Below are 8,803 nucleotides of genomic sequence, written 5' to 3' on the forward strand. Positions count from 1 at the left end.
CCCGAACACATATCCCTCACCATCCGACGACTCTTTGTGTTTTTACCCACGATTGATTGCATTAGAGCCCAACGTTCCACCCCACTTCTCGACATCCTATCCGAATGCTCGATCTATCCGAACTCCCCACTAGCTGCCTTCTGCTCAGAAGCCACCCACCATTCCTTTTTGCCTCGAGATCTTTCTTGGCCCACTTTCCTACGAGAAGCTTGTTATTATGATATCCTTGCAACATCAAGGCCTTCACCTATTTAAGGGACCACTCCCAGAGCTGTCAGGCACTCAACGACTTCAACCTTCATATTCCAATTTGAATGGCAAGTCCGAAGCTTTAAGAGTACAACGATATGTATGCAAAATTCAATTCAAAGGCTACCCGAGTGACTCGCACCATGCATTTGCACAAGATTTTCCACATTTGCACAAACTTATTGCATTCACATTTGCACGGCTTCATGAAATCTATGTTTGTACAAGGATGAGACACTACCTAATTTTAACATAAGACTATCCTCACTAGCACGTATTTGCACAAAGTTTGACACATATGCCATGCAGCCATCCACATCCAATTTGATGACTTTGATGATCCACTTTGAGGGGAGAAGAAGCATCAATGACACCAGCACTCTCTAGAGGACCCCAACACTCTCTAGACGACACCAACAATAATAAAACACTTTGAACATTTGTAGTATGCATTCACCTTTGACCTTCAACATCGGAGAATGCCCCATTTTTATTTGACCTACCACCTATTTGCCTACCAAGGGAAGGTCTATTTGGCCTATACCCTATTGTTAGATTCTCTAGGGAAAGGCATTTCTTCCTACTCCTTGCTGTTGAATTCTCCATGGGAGGATACTTTGTATCTAGGTGCTACTATGACACACATGGGGAGGGTTGTTGGAGTGCACTACTAGACCTTTTTGTAAGTAGGGACGCTTTCTATGTGGCATAAGCAAAGCAAAAGGCATCGCTAACTACATCGCTTAAGCGATGCGCAGAACGATGATAAATGTTTCATAAGCAATGCTAAAATCCATCTCTTAAGCAATGGCCATCATTGTTTAAGCGACACAAATGCTTTCAATATCACTTAAGCAACATTATTCTGTTTTTTTAGACACATAAAGGTTGAGAGCCTGACCATTATTTTCTTGCCAAAGGCCCATTATACTTACAGAAGCCTCTCTCTCTCTCTCTCTCTCTCTCTCTCTCTCTCTCTCTCTCTCTCAACAACAAGATTTGAAGGGGATAGTGCACACTCGGGAGTATTCTACATACACTACATCAAAAAATAGCCGGGGAATTTACGGGAGCACAAAATCAAAAAGTAGAATGATCATGGTATGATTTTTTCTTCCTTAACACTATGAAAGTAAACAAAAATGATTGAAAGAAATTGAATATGAATGAAAAAACTTAAAAGTACCATACAAGTAGACTAAAATTGACTCAAACAGATTGAATATATAGATTATCAATGTATGTATATATACAATGTCAATGCTTGTACATGATCATCTCTCTAAATGCCACTATGGCCATGTATCAATATTAGACTTGTCTAGGTAATCATCTTGTCCCTCAACATGTGAATATGATGCAGCACAAGCTCACTGCTCATCTATCCTCCTACCCTCATTTTCCTCCCTCATGACAAGCTCGAGATCTCTCTCGCCATGAACCTCTTGATTTCATAAAATCTAAATAAAATCAATTGACAATTAAAAACTAATTTTAACTTAAAAAGAGAAATCAAAGCCTATTACTCACAAAAGACGTGCAAGTGGAAGGGTGTGCTGCAAGGCTTTGTATCCCTAGTATGCTGCCATCTTGATCTATGTTGTAGTCGGAGCCGCACATTAATCTTTGGTCTATACAAAATAGATGCATAGTTTAATTCATATCATTCTAAAAACTATGCTATGAAAATCTATAAATATATATTTATAAAAGTGGCTATCAAGGATTTCATTGACATAATCACGATCGTGTGGTTACGTTAATAACTCTAGTAATTACACACAAAAAATCACGTGATCACGTTAATTATTGCCGTGACTTTGATCATGACCTGCAAAAACCCATTGTAAGCTAACTCGGATAACATTTTTTTGAACTTTCATTGTAAAAACACTTATTATTTTAATGAATTGGGAATGTTGTAACTCCTACTTTCCAGATAAACAATGTAATTGATGAGGCGGGGCTACAAGCTTCTAGATTGTATCAACCTGTCTTGAGTTAGAGCTCGCAAATTATTAGTTTTGACCACAAAAACCTTGGCTAAGGTATAAAAGCCAATTTTTGTAAGTATTTTAAAAAGTTTTTGGATTACAGAAACACAGCATGAGCTAACGGCGCTCACTTCTCTCCTTCTTGCGCTTTTCCCTTCTCGGTTGTCACATTGTAGTGACGTCTGTTGCGTTGCAATCGCAGATAAGAGCTCTACGCATTGACATAAGCATTTCATGGTAATCCATAGCTTTTGGCGTCGCCGACCCGCGGTCTAATTTCATCATAAGTAGTAATTTAAGCTTCAAAATCATAAAATAAGTATAGGCGGGGTCTTGGGGCATTATTGCTAAGCATTTAGATGCATTCTAGGTCGAAAACGACTAGGTCGAAAACGACTAGGTCAAAAACTCACTATTGTTAATAATCGTGATTTTTACACTTGACCTAAAGTGAGATTTGAGACCATAAGCATGTGTGCTTAGGTCCTATAAACATTTCCTAGAATTTTTGTAACATTTGGATGTCGTTTGATGCTATAACTTTGTTTGCCGATAAGCGACTAGCTTTTGGTGATTTCTGTCATTTGAGTGTAGCTTGAGCTAGATGCAATTTGTTTGTTGTTTTCCAAGAGATTGACAACCTCTTGTAGCCTCTATGCACTAGTCGAGTCAACTTCGTCCCATGGATTGACAATTATATTCGTGGTTCTCGCTATGTCTGCAATAAGATAGGAATGAGGTTAGACACCCGTCCCACATTTGGCGCCACTGTCGAGGATCGAAGAGACCTAAACTAGGGAAAAACACGAGCTCTTGTGAAGTTATCCTTTAACTTCTTCTAGGATCACCTAGAGTCAGAAATTTCTTTTTAAAACCGTATAGCTTAAGATTATCATCTTTTATTGTGTAGAGGTAGCTTGGAAGTAGGTTGTACTTGTTAAGTACCTCTTAGGATTGTAGGATTAGATTAGGATTTGAGAATGATTGATGGACGAGACAAGTCTAAAGATCAAGGCTCAAAAAACCACAAAAAACAAGAAAACGAGTGTTTGTGGACACTTTCCACAACCCCATTGCAGTAGAACCTAGGAGTAGGATAAGTAGAATCTGAGGTGGAATCTCAGAACATTGCTCTATCCAAAACAATCAATTGTGAGTTGTTTATGTGAAGCTGCATAACTTCAGGTCTATGGCTAGAAATAGCACCAAAAGACTGTCCCCCATTAAATCCGAATGGAGAAGTATGCTTTAAGATTTGTATGAACCAGTGGTGGGTAAGCTTAAGGATACATTTGAGGTACCAATTCAAGAGTTTGTAAAAATTTAGATTATTTATTTTTTCTTGATATTTTAAGCCAAATTAAGTTTTGACTTGACTCAGAGGCTTAAAATAGCTCATGAAAAGACTGTCCACTGAAAATGTTGAAAAAAGTGCTCATTTTAGGCCAAAAATAAATAGTCACGATTATTTACTTTCAGCATAAAAGTGACCAAGGTTGATACCAAAGACTCTATGCATGTGTACAAACATCTTTTGTAAAGGCCCATAGAATTTGGATCACCAAACTGACCAAAAACTTGGTAAAAACTGAAATTTGTATTGATTGTCAAGAACTTGAGTGTAAATTGGGAAAATTTTGTTCAAACTCAGTGAAACTTGACTCATAGGCTTATATTGAAGTGTTAAACAAGTATACATGGTCAGTTGACCAAAACGATGCAAAAATTTACCAGAAGTAAATAATCGCAATTATCTACTTTTGTCCCATTTCTCAACTTTTTTAACCAACCAAGTATACCACTAGCTTTACCATGTTATATTACGTCCAAAAATCAAATTTGGTAAGATTTGGATCACAAAAGTGAAAATTGTGGCCAAATTTGCAAAGTCAATTTGCAGACACAAAACTATTGACCATTTGAACAGGGATCTTAAGTTGGCTAGGGAGCTTAACTTGAGCTGCTTAACCATTCTGTGTCAACATTATGGCAAAAAATTGCATAAGCATACCACGAGTAAATAATCGTGATTGTTTACATGTGCTACAAAATTGGACATTAATTTTTCACATTTGAGTATACCACAAGGTCAAGCATATCAAGTAGACCACACAAATCAAATTTGGTGAAATTTGGATCACAAAAGTGAGACTTAAGCTAGATTCTTGAAAACTAAGTCTGCGGACACGAAACAATTGATAACTTGGACAAATTTTGTTCAAACTCAGTGAAACTTGTCCAAAGACCTTAACAAGTTGAGTACTTGGCAAAACAATCCAAAAAGGATAGAAATTTGAGAAAAGTAAATAATCACGATTATTTACTTCTGATACATAGAGACAGCATTTTGGACTTTTGAACTTGTACAGTATTAGACCAACATAATACAAGGCCACCAATCAATTTTGGGTTCAATCGGATCCAAATTGGTACCTGTTCACTCAATCCTTTGGCTTTTTGCAAAAGTAGAATCTGAAAGACTCAATTACTGACTCACTTAGCTTAAGTTGAAGTGATACACATAGACTAGTCACAATAGTTAGCAAAAATTGTACAGTCTTTAATGAAAGAATAGCCAACTTGATTAAAACCGATACAGGAATCAGGTTGCAGACAAGGAATTGAAAGCTTGACAGAAGTTGTAGTCAAGTCAAGTGGAAGAAGTTGATAACAAGTCAATCCGATGATAAGTACTCTATCCAGGGCTTCACAAGTCTATATGAACCTTAGATCTGGTTGTATACTGGCAAACCAAGGCATATTTGGAGAGATCTCTAGTAAAGTATCCACCGAAGAGAATGTGAATCAAGGCGATCATTTGGACACTACCTTTGAAGAAGTCTCAGACACTTTTTTAGAATCAACATCTGAAATGCCTTCCTATTCGACTCATTCAGGAAGTGGAACGACAGTGCGTTATAAGCACATACTTACCTTTTATAAGACTAATCTCCATGGAGCTTAGGTTAACCTAGATCCTAATGAAGAGTATGCCATTCGCATTGATGACCATGACATAGAGTTTGAAGAGGAAATCATGGCAAACAAACAAGGAAAATATACAAGTTGAAAACCCTGATGTGATAGATAAATGGGGATTAGAAGTACATACCATAATTCCAGATATGGCATCAAAAGAAGGACCACCAACTTTAGAATTCAAGGGATACGATCAAGTTGCTTTGAAGCCTTTGAACGGCTTAGCACGGATAATCCTAAGATCACAGTCTATTGTTGGGAGGATAGAAATGTCAAAGATCTTCTATGGACTTCTCATGCCAAATCAGGACAGTTAACACCCATGAAGATCATCTATATCTTCAAAATCAAAGACAAGGGTTCAACAGATCTACCAACCTACCTATTTAGGGATTGTTATAACAATAACTTTGTTATGATGAGTCCTGAGGAGATGGAACAAACCAAATACCAAGGGAACTCAATAAGGGATTGGATATTGGGCCAAGGACCAGAAGCTATTTCAAGAGATGACTCCGAGAGAGATCTTTTGAGAACAATGTTAAAAATCCAAAAATTACCTCATCACGAAGAAAATCGGGTGACACTAAAGCCATTCCAAGGCTACATGAGTCACTATTTCCAACAGATTGGTTTGAAGGACTCAAAACAGGAACAACTACTAGGAGACCAAGAGTTGAACCAAATAGATGTGTCAAAACAGCTGATTTTCAAAAATGGGTCAAAAAATATAGAGGATCTAGAGATCCATATGACCACTTAGCAAGTTTTAAACAAGTGCTAAGAGTAGAACGCATATTTGATTTCCATACTCAATTTGAGGGATTTGGAATGACATTAGAAGGAAAAGCACTGACATGGTTCCAAAACATTCCACCAAGGTCAATTATGGACTTAAAATACATTAGCTCAAGGATTTGTAGCTGCATGTTCCAAAACGTGGATTAAACATAATACGGTAGCTCAAATCTATAGCTTCAAAAAGAAACAAGATGAGTCTGTTAGGGATTGTGCAACTAGAATGAAACAATACATTGCCTGCCAGATGCCCAAAACTAGAAATACCTGCAAAAGAAAGATTAGTATCATTGTTTCTAGAGGGATTGCTAAACAAAGAACTTCATGCTATATTGTATAGTAAGAAACATATGACCCTAGAAGAGTGCGTGTCAGATGCTATTGACTTAGGAAATAAATGGCAAATGAGCAAATGAGCTCAAATGGAGAAACTGAACATACGTTGATGATCAAAAAGACAAGGCGGATAGGCACAAAAAGTTTCAATCGAATTGACAGGTGGAAGCGGGAAACCTAAATTAGGCTGCCAAGGCCTACCTTCACAAATTCTTGCAGAATGAGCTAACAAAATTCAATTGAATAAATTTTTGAGTCTAACATAGATTTCACGGCTTAGTAGGACTAATAGGGAAATTTGGGGAAAAATAGTTTGGGAAGTCCGAGTATAGATATCCAAGGTAGCCCAAAATCACCTCATTTCCACAAGTCACTCTTGGAGAAGAGAGCTCTCAACCTTCTTCACGCGATATTTCTGCAGTTGCCCTTTTACAGCGTCGTCTCACACAAGACATGAGGGGTAAGTTCTAAGCTTATCAATGAACAATTCTGTAGGGCCGGATAGCAAGTCTAGGCTTTAGGAAAAAACCCTAGAAACCCAGCACTGTATGAAGTCCTACGACCCAAAATTGACCATAGTGGCCTGTCAGCTCAACCATAGAACACTTCTATATCACCATATGACCATTCGGTAGGGGTCAAGGGGGGTCTCAAGTAGAAAATCTAGGTTTTTGTCTCCACAGACAGCTTATAGACTAGGTCTATACACAATGTACATGGATGGTTTCATGAAAACAGTTGAGGCAAGCTCTTGAACAGCAAAAAATAGTTCAAAGGCTACAAAGCATTAAATGTGACATATGAAGTCAAATTGACCCCAAATGGGCCAAAACTGGATGGATAGCATCAGGACTATGAAGCGGACAAGTCAATACCTTCAAAAGTGACTAACCAACTCCATATGCCATATAGTCACAAAAATCGATGACTTGAGAGTTGACAAGAGCGCAAAGTGATGCCGACACGACAAAACTTTACTAAATTCATTTTAGGATTTTTTTTAGATGTATTGAATATGTTTAGGTCATCAAATTGTCAAGTCTTGTAAAAAAATTAATTGTTGTAAATAATCACGATTATTTACTTTTGTGCTTGTTTGGCTTGAAAATGATCCCTTCACTTCACATACCACTTGTACACATCTATTACATGCCACATTTCAAGTATGAACCAAAATGATCAAGAAAAACTTGAAAATTGTAAAAAAAAAACCGCAGCAAAGTCTTTCCAATCCAACTTTTGAGTTATCTATCACATTTTTGATTGATCCAAATCACCCCATATCTCATATTTAGAGTCTACATCATGCCTAGAACCAAGTTGCAACAAAAAATGCACATTTTGATGAAAAAGTTAATAATCGCGATTACTTACTTTCTGGGTGAAATCTGCAACTTTGACCTTATGGGACCAAATAACATAATGTCCCAAGTCCACTGACCAAGTTTGAGCAAGTTTGGATCTTAAAAACTCAAAATCTCAGTAGATCTACTGTTTTAGAGACTGAAAGACTAAATCTGGCACCATTTCCACCTAGTGCACTCAAATGACCCCCACAATTCACTCAGAGTACCTATATGCTATATGTTTCAAGCCTATGATGTTAATAATGCCAAAAGTTGGAAAAAATCCCCAGCTGTAAATAATCGTGATTATTTGTTTTTGTTGCAATTTTTGCATGAACTGCATGATTCTGATCTCTACATGTTTATATGCATCTATGCATGCTCCAAAATTGATTTGAAGCAAATTGGACATCATTTGTCAGCAATACACACTCAAGGCAGAATTAGCACAATTGTCTAACTTTGGCATTGTATTTACTTAAGAGGAGCAATGCGAGCTGCCGAGAAGGCAAAGAAAAGGGTGTCCTAGAAAGAAAAGTTGCAAGTGTTGCCACCCTACCAACAACTAGATCCAAGTTCAGTGAAGACGGCCAAGGCAACGTACTTATCTAAGGAACAGCTTGAAAAAAACAACACAACGATTTTCACGGGAAAATTCAAGAGCAAAGAAGGACATCAAGTAGGACTACAAACGCTACCAAAAATAGATATATGATGTAGTTGCAAAGCTAGACACCAAAGAAGCCAACAGAAGGCTAGGCCTCAAGGACTTCTACGACCAGGAACCATGCAGCGTGGAATTCTAGAAGGCATATGAACTACTATCCACGATAAAAGAGGATGGGTTAGCCCAAATCACTAATCAACAAGGGAAGAAGGTAGAAGTAGTAATCACTAAGGAGAAAGTGGCCAAGGCACTAAAGTTGTCGCGATTGAAGGTATGATGATGCAGGCCAGAGATATAAAAATAGTAGTCACATTTACCAAAGAGACTGTTTCTGCCACCTTTTCATATCTCATCCAAAGGCAAGTGGAAGAACCAACTCGCCTATACCATCAACACGTCCACTTCTTATCAAAGAGACCGTCATGGTACACCAC

This window comes from Adiantum capillus-veneris, chromosome 22 (assembly GCF_014529385.1).
Source record: "Adiantum capillus-veneris isolate H3 chromosome 22, ASM1452938v2, whole genome shotgun sequence".
Lineage (NCBI taxonomy): Eukaryota > Viridiplantae > Streptophyta > Polypodiopsida > Polypodiales > Pteridaceae > Adiantum > Adiantum capillus-veneris.